This window comes from Chamaea fasciata, unplaced genomic scaffold (assembly GCF_029207755.1).
Source record: "Chamaea fasciata isolate MVZ Bird 193981 ecotype frontalis unplaced genomic scaffold, bChaFas1.0.hap1 SCAF_6, whole genome shotgun sequence".
Taxonomy (NCBI): Eukaryota; Metazoa; Chordata; class Aves; order Passeriformes; family Sylviidae; genus Chamaea; species Chamaea fasciata.
This window is the reverse complement of record NW_027094091.1, coordinates 65740721-65761198: the sequence shown is the minus strand read 5'-3', so window position 1 is coordinate 65761198 and position 20478 is coordinate 65740721.

Below are 20478 nucleotides of genomic sequence, written 5' to 3'. Positions count from 1 at the left end.
CTGCATGCTCATGGGAATCATGTTGGAGCAGTGAAGTTGGATGAGATGATCGTAAAATCGTACAATGGTTTGGCTTGGGAGACACTTTAAATCTCATTTAGTTCCACCCTCCCTGCAATAAGCAAGGACACCTTCAACTAGTCAGCTTGTTCCAAGCCCCATCCAACCTGGAATGTTTCCACAGCATCTCTGGGCAACCTGTGGCAGAGACCACAGCATTTTTATCACCCTCATTGATAAAAAATTTCTTCCTTGAAGCTCATTTGAATCATCCCTCCTCCAGTTTAAAACCAACACCCCTTGTCTTATGGCAATAGACCCGGCTAAACTCTTTGTCCTTGTGTCCCCTTGGGCATCTCCCTGGCACCTCCCAGGACGAGGAAGCAATTAGCTTGAAGTAAAATTAGAAATCCACTGAATGCAACAAGGGCAAAACCTCTAGTTTTTCAGCTCCTGCATGTCAGGAGGTGCTGGCACCATGAGGCTCTTGGCCAACAGCTCCTCTCCCTCCATCACCTGTGCTGAAAATGGGAGAAAATCTGTTTATCCACACCAGCACCAGCATCCCATCCTTGAGAAGCAGCAGAGCTGACAGGTAAAGGTTGCTCTGGGGAGAACGGAGGACCACCTCACTCACAGAGCAGCGTGTATTTTGTGAAAAAAATAGCCAGCACCCTCCTGTTCTCTGCAAATGGTACACAAAAAGTTTAAAAAGTGTTTAAAAACTGACCAAGTTTTGGACAAGATGCAGGTCAGACTAGACGAGGCTGGAAAAGACTGTACAAGTGACAGTTCTCCGGGGAAGGTTAGTAGGAAATCCCTTCTTTCTGCTATTAAAATCTCAGGCTGTTGCCATCAGACACTCAAGCCACAAGAGAAAAGTGCTTCAGCACCAGCATCCAACTGAGCATCTGTTTGATCCACCTCAGTGGAAAGCCATCACTTTGCAAGGAGAATTCACATTTGGAGTTACACACAACATACTTCTTTCTGTCTGGAAGTGCTACCGGTTTTGCTACCCAGCATTTCATATTAAATTGTGGAAGTATTTTAAATGAAAGGGGAATGAAAACTCGTGGTATTTAAAGAAAAACTGGCTGGAAAAGTCTCAGATTTGTTCCATTCTGAAAGGGAACCAAGGTACCATGAGTCCTAAAAGACTCACCAGCTCTCTCAAACAAACGAGGAATAAAGCCTAAGAGGAAAATGAACCCACAGATTTGAATTTAATTTGGCCTTAATACAGCTTTACAAAGGATTAGGTTAAGTTTGCAAGACACCTTTACTTTGATTCAGAGATTTGCTTGGGTTTTCCTTCAGAATCCAGAGAGCTGGCAACAGATCGCTGTGCAGTGTCCACAGACGGGTCCAGCAGTCAGGGCAGGGCAAGAGCCAACAGCTCCTGGGAAGCAGCAGAAAAAAGCACCATGGGATGTGCGGAAGAAGGGATGGAAACAGGGTGGGTGGGGTGGAAGGAGCTCTGCTCCCACCTGGGCTGGCTTGTGGGAGTAACTGTGATGAACAAAAGCTTGCCTGAACCCAAAAGTAATTCTGCACCCACATCTGGGGTCTCCACTTTTAAAAAAAAAAAGGAAAAAAAAAAACAAAACAAAACAAAAAACATGGACCTTCTGGAGTGACTCCAGAGGAGGGTTGCAGCCATGATCCAAGGGCTGGAGCAGTTCTGCTCTGGAGATGGGCTGAGAGAGCTGAGCTTGTTCAGCCTGGAGAAGAGAAGGCTCCAGGGAGACTTCAGAGCCCCCCAGTGCCTACAGGGCACCAATCTTCTCAAATTCCTGCCATGCTTGCCCACCCCAATCCTGAAGTTTCCACGGCCTCAGAGACTTTATCTTTCGGGAAAAACACATGAGTACTTAAAGTTGGTTCAGAAGCTTCATTTGAGACCGTAGGTAATACTCTGATTTTCCTTTAAGGAGGCTGACCCAAGCAATATGCCCAATGTATCACAGAACAACTCTTCTTTTAAAGAATGAATGAATCAATCAACTGTACTCTTAGAGCTGTCAAAAGAATGACTTAGGACTGGTTAGTATGACCTAATCACCATTGATGACCTGTAGTAAGACCTAAGTCTACTTAAGCCCGCCAACCTGTTGATGAACCTGTTCCCATTTCTGTTTTTCTCCTTACAGCCGTGCCTGGCACTGACAAAGTCACTGTCAGCACCCACAAGGATAGCCTCCCTGAATTAGGGCAGTGGGTGACAGGGACTAGTGTGACATCATCACCCAGCCCTAAGGTACAAAGGTGGCAACACAACTTGCAGAGCTGAGTACAGGATCGAGGAGAAGGAGCTTGCCCAAGGCTACTGGCGAGTTCTGGTGCCTCTGAGGCACCACAAACGCCTCTCTCTCTGTCCAAACAAGGACTGGGATGCTTTGTCAGGAGGAGAAAGGCCTGCAGCACAGACCTTCCAGGCACTGCTCCCTATCCACAATGGTGCACAACACTGCTGAGAAGTGTCCTCCTGGGAAGAAGCAAGGTGAGAGCAAAATCTCCCTCCCCACGGCTGGCAGTGGGGGAGCGGTCAAGAGCTGCAGCAAGGGGAAGCAGGAGCTCCAACAACGACCCAGGGTAGAGTCCCTCTGGCTCTCTTGGGCCAGCGGGGCCGGGCTGGCCTGTGGGCACATATGCCTCCCCTGCCCTTAAGCCAGCCCGGCAAGGCCTTGGGGACAATCCTGCACGGACATCACCCGAGCCCTGCGCAGGTGCTCACACCACTTGCCCTCTCCTCTCTCCAATGTGCAGATCCAAACAGCAGCAGCAGCAGCGGCAGCCTGTCGGGACAGCCCAGGGCGGAGCAGGCCCGGCGCCGTTCCTGGAGACAGAGAGCACAAGGCCCGTGCAGCCAGGCAGTGAAACCCATACGGCTGAACCGAGTGCCACTGCTGCGTGCTGAGACCAGCAGCCCCAGCACCAGCACTCAGGGGGTGCCAGGGCTGTCCCAGACTGTGGTGCTGGTCAGCAGCAGCAGCAGCAGCAGCAGCTTCCCGTGCAAAAAGCAGAGCTTGAAAAGAGGCCATCCAGACGGCGCCACAGAGCCACAGTCACTCAGGAGCCCGGCAGAAAAACGCCGCCGGATCGACGATGTGCTGGCCCAAAATATTGAGACCAGCAGCCCCAGCACTGCCACTCAGGGGGTGCCAGGGCTGTCTCAAAGTGTGGTTCTGGTCAGAAGCAGCAGCAGCAGCAGCTTCCCCTGCAAAAAGCAGAGCTTGAAGAGAGGCCATCCAGAGGGCGTCACAGAGCCACAGACACTCAGGAGACCGGCAGCAAAACGTCGACGAATCGACGATGTGCTGGCCCAAAGTATTGAGACCAGCAGCCCCAGCACCGCCACTCAGGGGGTGCCAGGGCTGTCCCAGGACACTCAGTCACCCAGCAGACAAGCAGCTCCATACAGACCACCCTGGCTCTTCGCTGGCTCCATGAAGGACAAACGCTCCCAGCCTGGGCCAATCCGTATGAGACACGTCCGGCGGCAACAGCGGCAGGAGAAAAAGCTGTACAGTCGGCCTGAAAACCAGAGCAGGATCAGACGAGCATCACCCTCTGGTGCTCGTCCCCCTCAGCCATCAAAATAAACTTTTCTGTTTGTTTGAACTGGGAGAGCCCACATTCCTTTTCCCAGCCTCCTGCATGCTCATGGGAATCATGTTGGAGCAGTGAAGTTGGATGAGATGATCGTAAAATCGTACAATGGTTTGGCTTGGGAGACACTTTAAATCTCATTTACTTCCACCCTCCCTGCAATAAGCAAGGACACCTTCAACTAGTCAGCTTGTTCCAAGCCCCATCCAACCTGGAATGTTTCCACAGCGTCTCTGGGCAACCTGTGGCAGAGACCACAGCATTTTTATCACCCTCATTGATAAAAAATTTCTTCCTTGAAGCTCATTTGAATCATCCCTCCTCCAGTTTAAAACCAACACCCCTTGTCTTATGGCAATAGACCCGGCTAAAATCTTTGTCCTTGTGTCCCCTTGGGCATCTCCCTGGCACCTCCCAGGACGAGGAAGCAATTAGCTTGAAGTAAAATTAGAAATCCACTGAATGCAACAAGGGCAAAACCTCTAGTTTTTCAGCTCCTGCATGTCAGGAGGTGCTGGCACCATGAGGCTCTTGGCCAACAGCTCCTCTCTCTCCATCACCTGTGCTGAAAATGGGAGAAAATCTGTTTATCCACACCAGCACCAGCATCCCATCCTTGAGAAGCAGCAGAGCTGACAGGTAAAGGTTGCTCTGGGGAGAACGGAGGACCACCTCACTCACAGAGCAGCGTGTATTTTGTGAAAAAAAATAGCCAGCACCCTCCCGTTCTCTGCAAATGGTACACAAAAAGTTTAAAAAGTATTTAAAAATTGACCAAGTTTTGGAGAAGATGCAGGTCAGACTAGACGAGGCTGGAAAAGACTGTACAAGTGACAGTTCTCCGGGGAAGGTTAGTAGGAAATCCCTTCTTTCTGCTATTAAAATCTCAGGCTGTTGCCATCAGACACTCAAGCCACAAGAGAAAAGTGCTTCAGCACCAGCATCCAACTGAGCATCTGTTTGATCCACCTCAGTGGAAAGCCATCACTTTGCAAGGAGAATTCACATTTGGAGTTACACACAACATACTTCTTTCTGTCTGGAAGTGCTACCGGGTTTGCTACCCAGCATTTCATATTAAATTGTGGAAGTATTTTAAATGAAAGGGGAATGAAAACTCGTGGTATTTAAAGAAAAACTGGCTGGAAAAGTCTCAGATTTGTTCCATTCTGAAAGGGAACCAAGGTACCATGAGTCCTAAAGACTCACCAGCTCTCTCAAACAAACGAGGAATAAAGCCTAAGAGGAAAATGAACCCACAGATTTGAATTTAATTTGGCCTTAATACAGCTTTACAAAGGATTAGGTTAAGTTTGCAAGACACCTTTACTTTGATTCAGAGGTTTGCTTGGGTTTTCCTTCAGAATCCAGAGAGCTGGCAACAGATCGCTGTGCAGTGTCCACAGACGGGTCCAGCAGTCAGGGCAGGGCAAGAGCCAACAGCTCCTGGGAAGCAGCAGAAAAAAGCACCATGGGATGTGCGGAAGAAGGGATGGAAACAGGGTGGGTGGGGTGGAAGGAGCTCTGCTCCCACCTGGGCTGGCTTGTGGGAGTAACTGTGATGAACAAACGCTTGCCTGAACCCAAAAGTAATTCTGCACCCACATCTGGGGTCTCCAGGATAAAAAAAAATAAAAAATAAAAAAAAATAAAACAAACAAAAAAAAACCCCAAAAACATGGAACTTCTGGAGTGAGTCCAGAGGAGGGTTGCAGCCATGATCCAAGGGCTGGAGCAGTTCTGCTCTGGAGATGGGCTGAGAGAGCTGAGCTTGTTCAGCCTGGAGAAGAGAAGGCTCCAGGGAGACTTCAGAGCCCCCCAGTGCCTACAGGGCACCAATCTTCTCAAATTCCTGCCATGCTTGCCCACCCCAATCCTGAAGTTTCCACAGCCTCAGAGACCTTATCTTTCGGGAAAAACACATGAGTACTTAAAGTTGGTTCAGAAGCTTCATTTGAGACCGTAGGTAATACTCTGATTTTCCTTTAAGGAGGCTGACCCAAGCAATATGCCCAATGTATCACAGAACAACTCTTCTTTTAAAGAATGAATCAATCAATCAACTGTACTCTTAGAGCTGTCAAAAGAATGAATTAGGACTGGTTAGTATGACCTAATCACCACTGATGACCTGTAGTAAGACCTAAGTCTCCTTAAGCCCGCCAACCTGTTGATGAACCTGTTCCCATTTCTGTTTTTCTCCTTACAGCCGTGCCTGGCATTGACAAAGTCACTGTCAGCACCCACAAGGATAGCCTCCCTGAATTAGGGCAGTGGGTGACAGGGACTAGTGTGACATCATCACCCAGCCCTAAGGTACAAAGGTGGCAACACAACTTGCAGAGCTGAGGACAGGATCGAGGAGAAGGAGCTTGCCCAAGGCTACTGGCGAGTTCTGGTGCCTCTGAGGCACCACAAACGCCTCTCTCTCTGTCCAAACAAGGACTGGGATGCTTTGTCAGGAGGAGAAAGGCCTGCAGCACAGACCTTCCAGGCACTGCTCCCTATCCACAATGGTGCACAACACTGCTGAGAAGTGTCCTCCTGGGAAGAAGCAAGGTGAGAGCAAAATCTCCCTCCCCACGGCTGGCAGTGGGGGAGCGGTCAAGAGCTGCAGCAAGGGGAAGCAGGAGCTCCAACAACGACCCAGGGTAGACTCCCTCTGGCTCTCTTGGGCCAGCGGGGCCGGGCTGGCCTGTGGGCACATATGCCTCCCCTGCCATTAAGCCAGCCCGGCAAGGCCTTGGGGACAATCCTGCACGGACATCACCCGAGCCCTGCGCAGGTGCTCACACCACTTGCCCTCTCCTCTCTCCAAAGTGCAGATCCAAACAGCAGCAGCAGCAGCAGTGGCGGCCTGTCGGAACAGCCCAGGGCGGAGCAGGCCCGGCGCCGTTCCTGGAGACAGAGAGCACAAGGCCCGTGCAGCCGGGCAGTGAAACCCATACGGCTGAACCGAGTGCCACTGCTGCGTGCTGAGACCAGCAGCCCCAGCACTGGCACTCAGGGGGTGCCAGGGCTGTCCCAGGCTGTGGTGCTGGTCAGCAGCAGCAGCAGCAGCAGCTTCCCGTGCAAAAAGCAGAGCTTGAAGAGAGGCCATCCAGAGGGCGTCACAGAGCCACAGTCACTCAGGAGCCCGGCAGCAAAACGCCGCCGGATCGACGATGTGCTGGCCCAAAATATTGAGACCAGCAGCCCCAGCACTGCCACTCAGGGGGTGCCAGGGCTGTCTCAAAGTGTGGTTCTGGTCAGAAGCAGCAGCAGCAGCAGCTTCCCCTGCAAAAAGCAGAGCTTGAAGAGAGGCCATCCAGAGGGCCCCACAGAGCCACAGACACTCAGGAGCCCGGCAGCAAAACACCGCCGGATCGCCCAAAGTATTGAGACCAGCAGCCCCAGCACCGCCACTCAGGGGGTGCCAGGGCTGTCCCAGGCTGTGGTGCTGGTCAGCAGCAGCAGCAGCAGCAGCAGCTTCCCGTGCAAAAAGCAGAGCTTGAAAAGAGGCCATCCAGACGGCGCCACAGAGCCACAGTCACTCAGGAGCCCGGCAGCAAAACGCCGCCGGATCGACGATGTGCTGGCCCAAAATATTGAGACCAGCAGCCCCAGCACTGCCACTCAGGGGGTGCCAGGGCTGTCCCAGGACACTCAGTCACCCAGCAGACAAGCAGCTCCATACAGACCACCCTGGCTCTTCGCTGGCTCCATGAAGGACAAACGCTCCCAGCCTGGGCCAATCCGTATGAGACACGTCCGGCGGCAACAGCGGCAGGAGAAAAAGCTGTACAGTCGGCCTGAAAACCAGAGCAGGATCAGACGAGCATCACCCTCTGGTGCTCATCCCCCTCAGCCATCAAAATAAACTTTTCTGTTTGTTTGAACTGGGAGAGCCCACATTCCTTTTCCCAGCCTCCTGCATGCTCATGGGAATCATGTTGGAGCAGTGAAGTTGGATGAGATGATCGTAAAATCGTACAATGGTTTGGCTTGGGAGACACTTTAAATCTCATTTACTTCCACCCTCCCTGCAATAAGCAAGGACACCTTCAACTAGTCAGCTTGTTCCAAGCCCCATCCAACCTGGAATGTTTCCACAGCGTCTCTGGGCAACCTGTGGCAGAGACCACAGCATTTTTATCACCCTCATTGATAAAATTTCTTCCTTGAAGCTCATTTGAATCATCCCTCCTCCAGTTTAAAACCAACACCCCTTGTCTTATGGCAATAGACCCGGCTAAAATCTTTGTCCTTGTGTCCCCTTGGGCATCTCCCTGGCACCTCCCAGGACGAGGAAGCAATTAGCTTGAAGTAAAATTAGAAATCCACTGAATGCAACAAGGGCAAAACCTCTAGTTTTTCAGCTCCTGCATGTCAGGAGGTGCTGGCACCATGAGGCTCTTGGCCAACAGCTCCTCTCCCTCCATCACCTGTGCTGAAAATGGGAGAAAATCTGTTTATCCACACCAGCACCAGCATCCCATCCTTGAGAAGCAGCAGAGCTGACAGGTAAAGGTTGCTCTGGGGAGAACGGAGGACCACCTCACTCACAAAGCAGCGTGTATTTTGTGAAAAAAAATAGCCAGCACCCTCCCGTTCTCTGCAAATGGTACACAAAAAGTTTAAAAAGTATTTAAAAATTGACCAAGTTTTGGAGAAGATGCAGGTCAGACTAGACGAGGCTGGAAAAGACTGTACAAGTGACAGTTCTCCGGGGAAGGTTAGTAGGAAATCCCTTCTTTCTGCTATTAAAATCTCAGGCTGTTGCCATCAGACACTCAAGCCACAAGAGAAAAGTGCTTCAGCACCAGCATCCAACTGAGCATCTGTTTGATCCACCTCAGTGGAAAGCCATCACTTTGCAAGGAGAATTCACATTTGGAGTTACACACAACATACTTCTTTCTGTCTGGAAGTGCTACCGGTTTTGCTACCCAGCATTTCATATTAAATTGTGGAAGTATTTTAAATGAAAGGGGAATGAAAACTCGTGGTATTTAAAGAAAAACTGGCTGGAAAAGTCTCAGATTTGTTCCATTCTGAAAGGGAACCAAGGTACCATGAGTCCTAAAAGACTCACCAGCTCTCTCAAACAAACGAGGAATAAAGCCTAAGAGGAAAATGAACCCACAGATTTGAATTTAATTTGGCCTTAATACAGCTTTACAAAGGATTAGGTTAAGTTTGCAAGACACCTTTACTTTGATTCAGAGATTTGCTTGGGTTTTCCTTCAGAATCCAGAGAGCTGGCAACAGATCGCTGTGCAGTGTCCACAGACGGGTCCAGCAGTCAGGGCAGGGCAAGAGCCAACAGCTCCTGGGAAGCAGCAGAAAAAAGCACCATGGGATGTGCTGAAGAAGGGATGGAAACAGGGTGGGTGGGGTGGAAGGAGCTCTGCTCCCACCTGGGCTGGCTTGTGGGAGTAACTGTGATGAACAAACGCTTGCCTGAACCCAAAAGTAATTCTGCACCCACATCTGGGGTCTCCAGGATAAAAAAAAATAAAAAATAAAAAAAAATAAAACAAACAAAAAAAAACCCCAAAAACATGGACCTTCTGGAGTGACTCCAGAGGAGGGTTGCAGCCATGATCCAAGGGCTGGAGCAGTTCTGCTCTGGAGATGGGCTGAGAGAGCTGAGCTTGTTCAGCCTGGAGAAGAGAAGGCTCCAGGGAGACTTCAGAGCCCCCCAGTGCCTACAGGGCACCAATCTTCTCAAATTCCTGCCATGCTTGCCCACCCCAATCCTGAAGTTTCCACGGCCTCAGAGACTTTATCTTTCGGGAAAAACACATGAGTACTTAAAGTTGGTTCAGAAGCTTCATTTGAGACCGTAGGTAATACTCTGATTTTCCTTTAAGGAGGCTGACCCAAGCAATATGCCCAATGTATCACAGAACAACTCTTCTTTTAAAGAATGAATGAATCAATCAACTGTACTCTTAGAGCTGTCAAAAGAATGAATTAGGACTGGTTAGTATGAACTAATCACCACTGATGACCTGTAGTAAGACCTAAGTCTACTTAAGCCCGCCAACCTGTTGATGAACCTGTTCCCATTTCTGTTTTTCTCCTTACAGCCGTGCCTGGCACTGACAAAGTCACTGTCAGCACCCACAAGGATAGCCTCCCCGAATTAGGGCAGTGGGTGACAGGGACTAGTGTGACATCATCACCCAGCCCTAAGGTACAAAGGTGGCAACACAACTTGCAGAGCTGAGGACAGGATCGAGGAGAAGGAGCTTGCCCAAGGCTACTGGCGAGTTCTGGTGCCTCTGAGGCACCACAAACGCCTCTCTCTCTGTCCAAACAAGGACTGGGATGCTTTGTCAGGAGGAGAAAGGCCTGCAGCACAGACCTTCCAGGCACTGCTCCCTATCCACAATGGTGCACAACACTGCTGAGAAGTGTCCTCCTGGGAAGAAGCAAGGTGAGAGCAAAATCTCCCTCCCCACGGCTGGCAGTGGGGGAGCGGTCAAGAGCTGCAGCAAGGGGAATCAGGAGCTCCAACAACGACCCAGGGTAGAGTCCCTCTGGCTCTCTTGGGCCAGCGGGGCCAGGCTGGCCTGTGGGCACATATGCCTCCCCTGCCATTAAGCCAGCCCGGCAAGGCCTTGGGGACAATCCTGCACGGACATCACCCGAGCCCTGCGCAGCTGCTCACACCACTTGCCCTCTCCTCTCTCCAATGTGCAGATCCAAACAGCAGCAGCAGCAGTGGCGGCCTGTCGGAACAGCCCAGGGCGGAGCAGGCCCGGCGCCGTTCCTGGAGACAGAGAGCACAAGGCCCGGGCAGCCGGGCAGTGAAACCCATACGGCTGAACCGAGTGCCACTGCTGCGTGCTGAGACCAGCAGCCCCAGCACCAGCACTCAGGGGGTGCCAGGGCTGTCCCAGGCTGTGGTGCTGGTCAGCAGCAGCAGCAGCAGCAGCTTCCCCTGCAAAAAGCAGAGCTTGAAGAGAGGCCATCCAGAGGGCGCCACAGAGCCACAGTCACTCAGGAGCCCGGCAGCAAAACGCCGCCGGATCGACGATGTGCTGGCCCAAAATATTGAGACCAGCAGCCCCAGCACTGCCACTCAGGGGGTGCCAGGGCTGTCTCAAAGTGTGGTTCTGGTCAGAAGCAGCAGCAGCAGCAGCTTCCCCTGCAAAAAGCAGAGCTTGAAGAGAGGCCATCCAGAGGGCGCCACAGAGCCACAGACACTCAGGAGCCCGGCAGCAAAACACCGCCGGATCGCCCAAAGTATTGAGACCAGCAGCCCCAGCACCGCCACTCAGGGGGTGCCAGGGCTGTCCCAGGCTGTGGTGCTGGTCAGCAGCAGCAGCAGCAGCAGCAGCTTCCCGTGCAAAAAGCAGAGCTTGAAAAGAGGCCATCCAGACGGCGCCACAGAGCCACAGTCACTCAGGAGCCCGGCAGCAAAACGCCGCCGGATCGACGATGTGCTGGCCCAAAGTATTGAGACCAGCAGCCCCAGCACCGCCACTCAGGGGGTGCCAGGGCTGTCCCAGGACACTCAGTCACCCAGCAGACAAGCAGCTCCATACAGACCACCCTGGCTCTTCGCTGGCTCCATGAAGGACAAACGCTCCCAGCCTGGGCCAATCCGTATGAGACACGTCCGGCGGCAGCAGCGGCAGGAGAAAAAGCTGTACAGTCGGCCTGAAAACCAGAGCAGGATCAGACGAGCATCACCCTCTGGTGCTCGTCCCCCTCAGCCATCAAAATAAACTTTTCTGTTTGTTTGAACTGGGAGAGCCCACATTCCTTTTCCCAGCCTCCTGCATGCTCATGGGAATCATGTTGGAGCAGTGAAGTTGGATGAGATCATCGTAAAATCGTACAATGGTTTGGCTTGGGAGACACTTTAAATCCCATTTAGTTCCACCCTCCCTGCAATAAGCAAGGACACCTTCAACTAGTCAGCTTGTTCCAAGCCCCATCCAACCTGGAATGTTTCCACAGCATCTCTGGGCAACCTGTGGCAGAGACCACAGCATTTTTATCACCCTCATTGATTAAAAATTTCTTCCTTGAAGCTCATTTGAATCATCCCTCCTCCAGTTTAAAACCAACACTCCTTGTCTTATGGCAATAGACCCTGCTAAAATCTTTGTCCTTGTGTCCCCTTGGGCATCTCCCTGGCACCTCCCAGGACGAGGAAGCAATTAGCTTGAAGTAAAATTAGAAATCCACTGAATGCAACAAGGGCAAAACCTCTAGTTTTTCAGCTCCTGCATGTCAGGAGGTGCTGGCACCATGAGGCTCTTGGCCAACAGCTCCTCTCCCTCCATCACCTGTGCTGAAAATGGGAGAAAATCTGTTTATCCACACCAGCACCAGCATCCCATCCTTGAGAAGCAGCAGAGCTGACAGGTAAAGGTTGCTCTGGGGAGAACGGAGGACCACCTCACTCACAGAGCAGCGTGTATTTTGTGAAAAAAATAGCCAGCACCCTCCTGTTCTCTGCAAATGGTACACAAAAAGTTTAAAAAGTATTTAAAAATTGACCAAGTTTTGGAGAAGATGCAGGTCAGACTAGACGAGGCTGGAAAAGACTGTACAAGTGACAGTTCTCCGGGGAAGGTTAGTAGGAAATCCCTTCTTTCTGCTATTAAAATCTCAGGCTGTTGCCATCCGACACTCAAGCCACAAGAGAAAAGTGCTTCAGCACCAGCATCCAACTGAGCATCTGTTTGATCCACCTCAGTGGAAAGCCATCACTTTTCAAGGAGATTTCACATTTGGAGTTACACACAACATACTTCTTTCTGTCTGGAAGTGCTACCGGTTTTGCTACCCAGCATTTCATATTAAATTGTGGAAGTATTTTAAATGAAAGGGGAATGAAAACTCGTGGTATTTAAAGAAAAACTGGCTGGAAAAGTCTCAGATTTGTTCCATTCTGAAAGGGAACCAAGGTACCATGAGTCCTAAAAGACTCACCAGCTCTCTCAAACAAACGAGGAATAAAGCCTAAGAGGAAAATGAACCCACAGATTTGAATTTAATTTGGCCTTAATACAGCTTTACAAAGGATTAGGTTAAGTTTGCAAGACACCTTTACTTTGATTCAGAGACTTGCTTGGGTTTTCCTTCAGAATCCAGAGAGCTGGCAACAGATCGCTGTGCAGTGTCCACAGACGGGTCCAGCAGTCAGGGCAGGGCAAGAGCCAACAGCTCCTGGGAAGCAGCAGAAAAAAGCACCATGGGATGTGCTGAAGAAGGGATGGAAACAGGGTGGGTGGGGTGGAAGGAGCTCTGCTCCCACCTGGGCTGGCTTGTGGGAGTAACTGTGATGAACAAACGCTTGCCTGAACCCAAAAGTAATTCTGCACCCACATCTGGGGTCTCCAGGATAAAAAAAAATAAAAAATAAAGAAAAATAAAACAAACAAAAAAAAATCCAAAAACATGGAACTTCTGGAGTGAGTCCAGAGGAGGGTTGCAGCCATGATCCAAGGGCTGGAGCAGTTCTGCTCTGGAGATGGGCTGAGAGAGCTGAGCTTGTTCAGCCTGGAGAAGAGAAGGCTCCAGGGAGACTTCAGAGCCCCCCAGTGCCTACAGGGCACCAATCTTCTCAAATTCCTGCCATGCTTGCCCACCCCAATCCTGAAGTTTCCACGGCCTCAGAGACTTTATCTTTCGGGAAAAACACATGAGTACTTAAAGTTGGTTCAGAAGCTTCATTTGAGACCGTAGGTAATACTCTGATTTTCCTTTAAGGAGGCTGACCCAAGCAATATGCCCAATGTATCACAGAACAACTCTTCTTTTAAAGAATGAATGAATCAATCAACTGTACTCTTAGAGCTGTCAAAAGAATGACTTAGGACTGGTTAGTATGACCTAATCACCACTGATGACCTGTAGTAAGACCTAAGTCTACTTAAGCCCGCCAACCTGTTGATGAACCTGTTCCCATTTCTGTTTTTCTCCTTACAGCCGTGCCTGGCACTGACAAAGTCACTGTCAGCACCCACAAGGATAGCCTCCCCGAATTAGGGCAGTGGGTGACAGGGACTAGTGTGACATCATCACCCAGCCCTAAGGTACAAAGGTGGCAACACAACTTGCAGAGCTGAGGACAGGATCGAGGAGAAGGAGCTTGCCCAAGGCTACTGGCGAGTTCTGGTGCCTCTGAGGCACCACAAACGCCTCTCTCTCTGTCCAAACAAGGACTGGGATGCTTTGTCAGGAGGAGAAAGGCCTGCAGCACAGACCTTCCAGGCACCGCTCCCTATCCACAATGGTGCACAACACTGCTGAGAAGTGTCCTCCTGGGAAGAAGCAAGGTGAGAGCAAAATCTCCCTCCCCACGGCTGGCAGTGGGGGAGCGGTCAAGAGCTGCAGCAAGGGGAAGCAGGAGCTCCAACAACGACCCAGGGTAGAGTCCCTCTGGCTCTCTTGGGCCAGCGGGGCCGGGCTGGCCTGTGGGCACATATGCCTCCCCTGCCATTAAGCCAGCCCGACAAGGCCTTGGGGACAATCCTGCACGGACATCACCCGAGCCCTGCGCAGCTGCTCACACCACTTGCCCTCTCCTCTCTCCAATGTGCAGATCCAAACAGCAGCAGCAGCAGTGGCAGCCCTTCGGAACAGCCCAGGGCGGAGCAGGCCCGGCGCCGTTCCTGGAGACAGAGAGCACAAGGCCCGTGCAGCCGGGCAGTGAAACCCATACGGCTGAACCGAGTGCCACTGCTGCGTGCTGAGACCAGCAGCCCCAGCACCGGCACTCAGGGGGTGCCAGGGCTGTCCCAGGCTGTGGTGCTGGTCAGCAGCAGCAGCAGCAGCACCAGCTTCCCGTGCAAAAAGCAGAGCTTGAAGAGAGGCCATCCAGAGGGCGTGACAGAGCCACAGTCACTCAGGAGCCCGGCAGAAAAACGCCGCCGGATCGACGATGTGCTGGCCCAAAATATTGAGACCAGCAGCCCCAGCACTGCCACTCAGGGGGTGCCAGGGCTGTCCCAGGACACTCAGTCACCCAGCAGACAAGCAGCTCCATACAGACCACCCTGGCTCTTCGCTGGCTCCATGAAGGACAAACGCTCCCAGCCTGGGCCAATCCGTATGAGACACGTCCGGCGGCAACAGCGGCAGGAGAAAAAGCTGTACAGTCGGCCTGAAAACCAGAGCAGGATCAGACGAGCATCACCCTCTGGTGCTCGTCCCCCTCAGCCATCAAAATAAACTTTTCTGTTTGTTTGAACTGGGAGAGCCCACATTCCTTTTCCCAGCCTCCTGCATGCTCATGGGAATCATGTTGGAGCAGTGAAGTTGGATGAGATCATCGTAAAATCGTACAATGGTTTGGCTTGGGAGACACTTTAAATCCCATTTAGTTCCACCCTCCCTGCAATAAGCAAGGACACCTTCAACTAGTCAGCTTGTTCCAAGCCCCATCCAACCTGGAATGTTTCCACAGCATCTCTGGGCAACCTGTGGCAGAGACCACAGCATTTTTATCACCCTCATTGATTAAAAATTTCTTCCTTGAAGCTCATTTGAATCATCCCTCCTCCAGTTTAAAACCAACACTCCTTGTCTTATGGCAATAGACCCTGCTAAAATCTTTGTCCTTGTGTCCCCTTGGGCATCTCCCTGGCACCTCCCAGGACGAGGAAGCAATTAGCTTGAAGTAAAATTAGAAATCCACTGAATGCAACAAGGGCAAAACCTCTAGTTTTTCAGCTCCTGCATGTCAGGAGGTGCTGGCACCATGAGGCTCTTGGCCAACAGCTCCTCTCCCTCCATCACCTGTGCTGAAAATGGGAGAAAATCTGTTTATCCACACCCGCACCAGCATCCCATCCTTGAGAAGCAGCAGAGCTGACAGGTAAAGGTTGCTCTGGGGAGAACGGAGGACCACCTCACTCACAGAGCAGCGTGTATTTTGTGAAAAAAATAGCCAGCACCCTCCTGTTCTCTGCAAATGGTACACAAAAAGTTTAAAAAGTATTTAAAAATTGACCAAGTTTTGGAGAAGATGCAGGTCAGACTAGACGAGGCTGGAAAAGACTGTACAAGTGACAGTTCTCCGGGGAAGGTTAGTAGGAAATCCCTTCTTTCTGCTATTAAAATCTCAGGCTGTTGCCATCAGACACTCAAGCCACAAGAGAAAAGTGCTTCAGCACCAGCATCCAACTGAGCATCTGTTTGATCCACCTCAGTGGAAAGCCATCACTTTGCAAGGAGAATTCACATTTGGAGTTACACACAACATACTTCTTTCTGTCTGGAAGTGCTACCGGTTTTGCTACCCAGCATTTCATATTAAATTGTGGAAGTATTTTAAATGAAAGGGGAATGAAAACTCGTGGTATTTAAAGAAAAACTGGCTGGAAAAGTCTCAGATTTGTTCCATTCTGAAAGGGAACCAAGGTACCATGAGTCCTAAAAGACTCACCAGCTCTCTCAAACAAACGAGGAATAAAGCCTAAGAGGAAAATGAACCCACAGATTTGAATTTAATTTGGCCTTAATACAGCTTTACAAAGGATTAGGTTAAGTTTGCAAGACACCTTTACTTTGATTCAGAGATTTGCTTGGGTTTTCCTTCAGAATCCAGAGAGCTGGCAACAGATCGCTGTGCAGTGTCCACAGACGGGTCCAGCAGTCAGGGCAGGGCAAGAGCCAACAGCTCCTGGGAAGCAGCAGAAAAAAGCACCATGGGATGTGCTGAAGAAGGGATGGAAACAGGGTGGGTGGGGTGGAAGGAGCTCTGCTCCCACCTGGGCTGGCTTGTGGGAGTAACTGTGATGAACAAACGCTTGCCTGAACCCAAAAGTAATTCTGCACCCACATCTGGGGTCTCCAGGATAAAAAAAAATAAAAAATAAAGAAAAATAAAACAAACAAAAAAAAAATCCAAAAACATGGAACTTCTGGAGTGACTCCAGAGGAGGGTTGCAGCCATGATCCAAGGGCTGGAGCAGTTCTGCTCTGGAGATGGGCTGAGAGAGCTGAGCTTGTTCAGCCTGGAGAAGAGAAGGCTCCAGGGAGACTTCAGAGCCCCCCAGTGCCTACAGGGCACCAATCTTCTCAAATTCCTGCCATGCTTGCCCACCCCAATCCTGAAGTTTCCACGGCCTCAGAGACTTTATCTTTCGGGAAAAACACATGAGTACTTAAAGTTGGTTCAGAAGCTTCATTTGAGACCGTAGGTAATACTCTGATTTTCCTTTAAGGAGGCTGACCCAAGCAATATGCCCAATGTATCACAGAACAACTCTTCTTTTAAAGAATGAATGAATCAATCAACTGTACTCTTAGAGCTGTCAAAAGAATGAATTAGGACTGGTTAGTATGACCTAATCACCACTGATGACCTGTAGTAAGACCTAAGTCTCCTTAAGCCCGCCAACCTGTTGATGAACCTGTTCCCATTTCTGTTTTTCTCCTTACAGCCGTGCCTGGCATTGACAAAGTCACTGTCAGCACCCACAAGGATAGCCTCCCCGAATTAGGGCAGTGGGTGACAGGGACTAGTGTGACATCATCACCCAGCCCTAAGGTACAAAGGTGGCAACACAACTTGCAGAGCTGAGGACAGGATCGAGGAGAAGGAGCTTGCCCAAGGCTACTGGCGAGTTCTGGTGCCTCTGAGGCACCACAAACGCCTCTCTCTCTGTCCAAACAAGGACTGGGATGCTTTGTCAGGAGGAGAAAGGCCTGCAGCACAGACCTTCCAGGCACTGCTCCCTATCCACAATGGTGCACAACACTGCTGAGAAGTGTCCTCCTGGGAAGAAGCAAGGTGAGAGAAAAATCTCCCTCCCCACGGCTGGCAGTGGGGGAGCGGTCAAGAGCTGCAGCAAGGGGAAGCAGGAGCTCCAACAACGACCCAGGGTAGAGTCCCTCTGGCTCTCTTGGGCCAGCGGGGCCAGGCTGGCCTGTGGGCACATATGCCTCCCCTGCCCTTAAGCCAGCCCGGCAAGGCCTTGGGGACAATCCTGCACGGACATCACCCGAGCCCTGCGCAGCTGCTCACACCACTTGCCCTCTCCTCTCTCCAATGTGCAGATCCAAACAGCAGCAGCAGCAGTGGCGGCCTGTCGGAACAGCCCAGGGCGGAGCAGGCCCGGCGCCGTTCCTGGAGACAGAGAGCACAAGGCCCGGGCAGCCGGGCAGTGAAACCCATACGGCTGAACCGAGTGCCACTGCTGCGTGCTGAGACCAGCAGCCCCGGCACCGGCTCTCAGGGGGTGCCAGGGCTTTCCCAGGCTGTGGTGCTGGTCAGCAGCAGCAGCAGCAGCAGCAGCAGCTTCCCCTGCAAAAAGCAGAGCTTGAAGAGAGGCCATCCAGAGGGCGTCACAGAGCCACAGTCACTCAGGAGCCCGGCAGCCAAACGCCGCCGGATCGACAATGTGCTGGCCCAAAATATTGAGGCCAGCAGCCCCAGCACCGCCACTCAGGGGGTGCCAGGGCTGTCCCAGGACACTCAGTCACCCAGCAGACAAGCAGCTCCATACAGACCACCCTGGCTCTTCGCTGGCTCCATGAAGGACAAACGCTCCCAGCCTGGGCCAATCCGTATGAGACACGTCCGGCGGCAACAGCGGCAGGAGAAAAAGCTGTACAGTCGGCCTGAAAACCAGAGCAGGATCAGACGAGCATCACCCTCTGGTGCTCGTCCCCCTCAGCCATCAAAATAAACTTTTCTGTTTGTTTGAACTGGGAGAGCCCACATTCCTTTTCCCAGCCTCCTGCATGCTCATGGGAATCATGTTGGAGCAGTGAAGTTGGATGAGATGATCGTAAAATCGTACAATGGTTTGGCTTGGGAGACACTTTAAATCCCATTTAGTTCCACCCTCCCTGCAATAAGCAAGGACACCTTCAACTAGTCAGCTTGTTCCAAGCCCCATCCAACCTGGAATGTTTCCACAGCATCTCTGGGCAACCTGTGGCAGAGACCACAGCATTTTTATCACCCTCATTGATTAAAAATTTCTTCCTTGAAGCTCATTTGAATCATCCCTCCTCCAGTTTAAAACCAACACCCCTTGTCTTATGGCAATAGACCCTGCTAAAATCTTTGTCCTTGTGTCCCCTTGGGCATCTCCCTGGCACCTCCCAGGACGAGGAAGCAATTAACTTGAAGTAAAATTAGAAATCCACTGAATGCAACAAGGGCAAAACCTCTAGTTTTTCAGCTCCTGCATGTCAGGAGGTGCTGGCACCATGAGGCTCTTGGCCAACAGCTCCTCTCCCTCCATCACCTGTGCTGAAAATGGGAGAAAATCTGTTTATCCACACCAGCACCAGCATCCCATCCTTGAGAAGCAGCAGAGCTGACAGGTAAAGGTTGCTCTGGGGAGAACGGAGGACCACCTCACTCACAGAGCAGCGTGTATTTTGTGAAAAAAATAGCCAGCACCCTCCTGTTCTCTGCAAATGGTACACAAAAAGTTTAAAAAGTATTTAAAAATTGACCAAGTTTTGGAGAAGATGCAGATCAGACTACACGAGCCTGGAAAAGACTGTACAAGTGACAGTTCTCCGGGGAAGGTTAGTAGGAAATCCCTTCTTTCTGCTATTAAAATCTCAGGCTGTTGCCATCAGACACTCAAGCCACAAGAGAAAAGTGCTTCAGCACCAGCATCCAACTGAGCATCTGTTTGATCCACCTCAGTGGAAAGCCATCACTTTGCAAGGAGAATTCACATTTGGAGTTACACACAACATACTTCTTTCTGTCTGGAAGTGCTACCGGTTTTGCTACCCAGCATTTCATATTAAATTGTGGAAGTATTTTAAATGAAAGGGGAATGAAAACTCGTGGTATTTAAAGAAAAACTGGCTGGAAAAGTCTCAGATTTGTTCCATTCTGAAAGGGAACCAAGGTACCATGAGTCCTAAAAGACTCACCAGCTCTCTCAAACAAACGAGGAATAAAGCCTAAGAGGAAAATGAACCCACAGATTTGAATTTAATTTGGCCTTAATACAGCTTTACAAAGGATTAGGTTAAGTTTGCAAGACACCTTTACTTTGATTCAGAGATTTGCTTGGGTTTTCCTTCAGAATCCAGAGAGCTGGCAACAGATCGCTGTGCAGTGTCCACAGACGGGTCCAGCAGTCAGGGCAGGGCAAGAGCCAACAGCTCCTGGGAAGCAGCAGAAAAAAGCACCATGGGATGTGCTGAAGAAGGGATGGAAACAGGGTGGGTGGGGTGGAAGGAGCTCTGCTCCCACCTGGGCTGGCTTGTGGGAGTAACTGTGATGAACAAACGCTTGCCTGAACCCAAAAGTAATTCTGCACCCACATCTGGGGTCTCCACGTTTAAAAAAAAAAACAAAACAAAACAAAACAAAAACAAAAACATGGAACTTCTGGAGTGAGTCCAGAGGAGGGTTGCAGCCATGATCCAAGGGCTGGAGCAGTTCTGCTCTGGAGATGGGCTGAGAGAGCTGAGCTTGTTCAGCCTGGAGAAGAGAAGGCTCCAGGGAGACTTCAGAGCCCCCCAGTGCCTACAGGGCACCAATCTTCTCAAATTCCTGCCATGCTTGCCCACCCCAATCCTGAAGTTTCCACAGCCTCAGAGACCTTATCTTTCGGGAAAAACACATGAGTACTTAAAGTTGGTTCAGAAGCTTCATTTGAGACCGTAGGTAATACTCTGATTTTCCTTTAAGGAGGCTGACCCAAGCAATATGCCCAATGTATCACAGAACAACTCTTCTTTTAAAGAATGAATGAATCAATCAACTGTACTCTTAGAGCTGTCAAAAGAATGAATTAGGACTGGTTAGTATGACCTAATCACCACTGATGACCTGTAGTAAGACCTAAGTCTCCTTAAGCCCGCCAACCTGTTGATGAACCTGTTCCCATTTCTGTTTTTCTCCTTACAGCCGTGCCTGGCATTGACAAA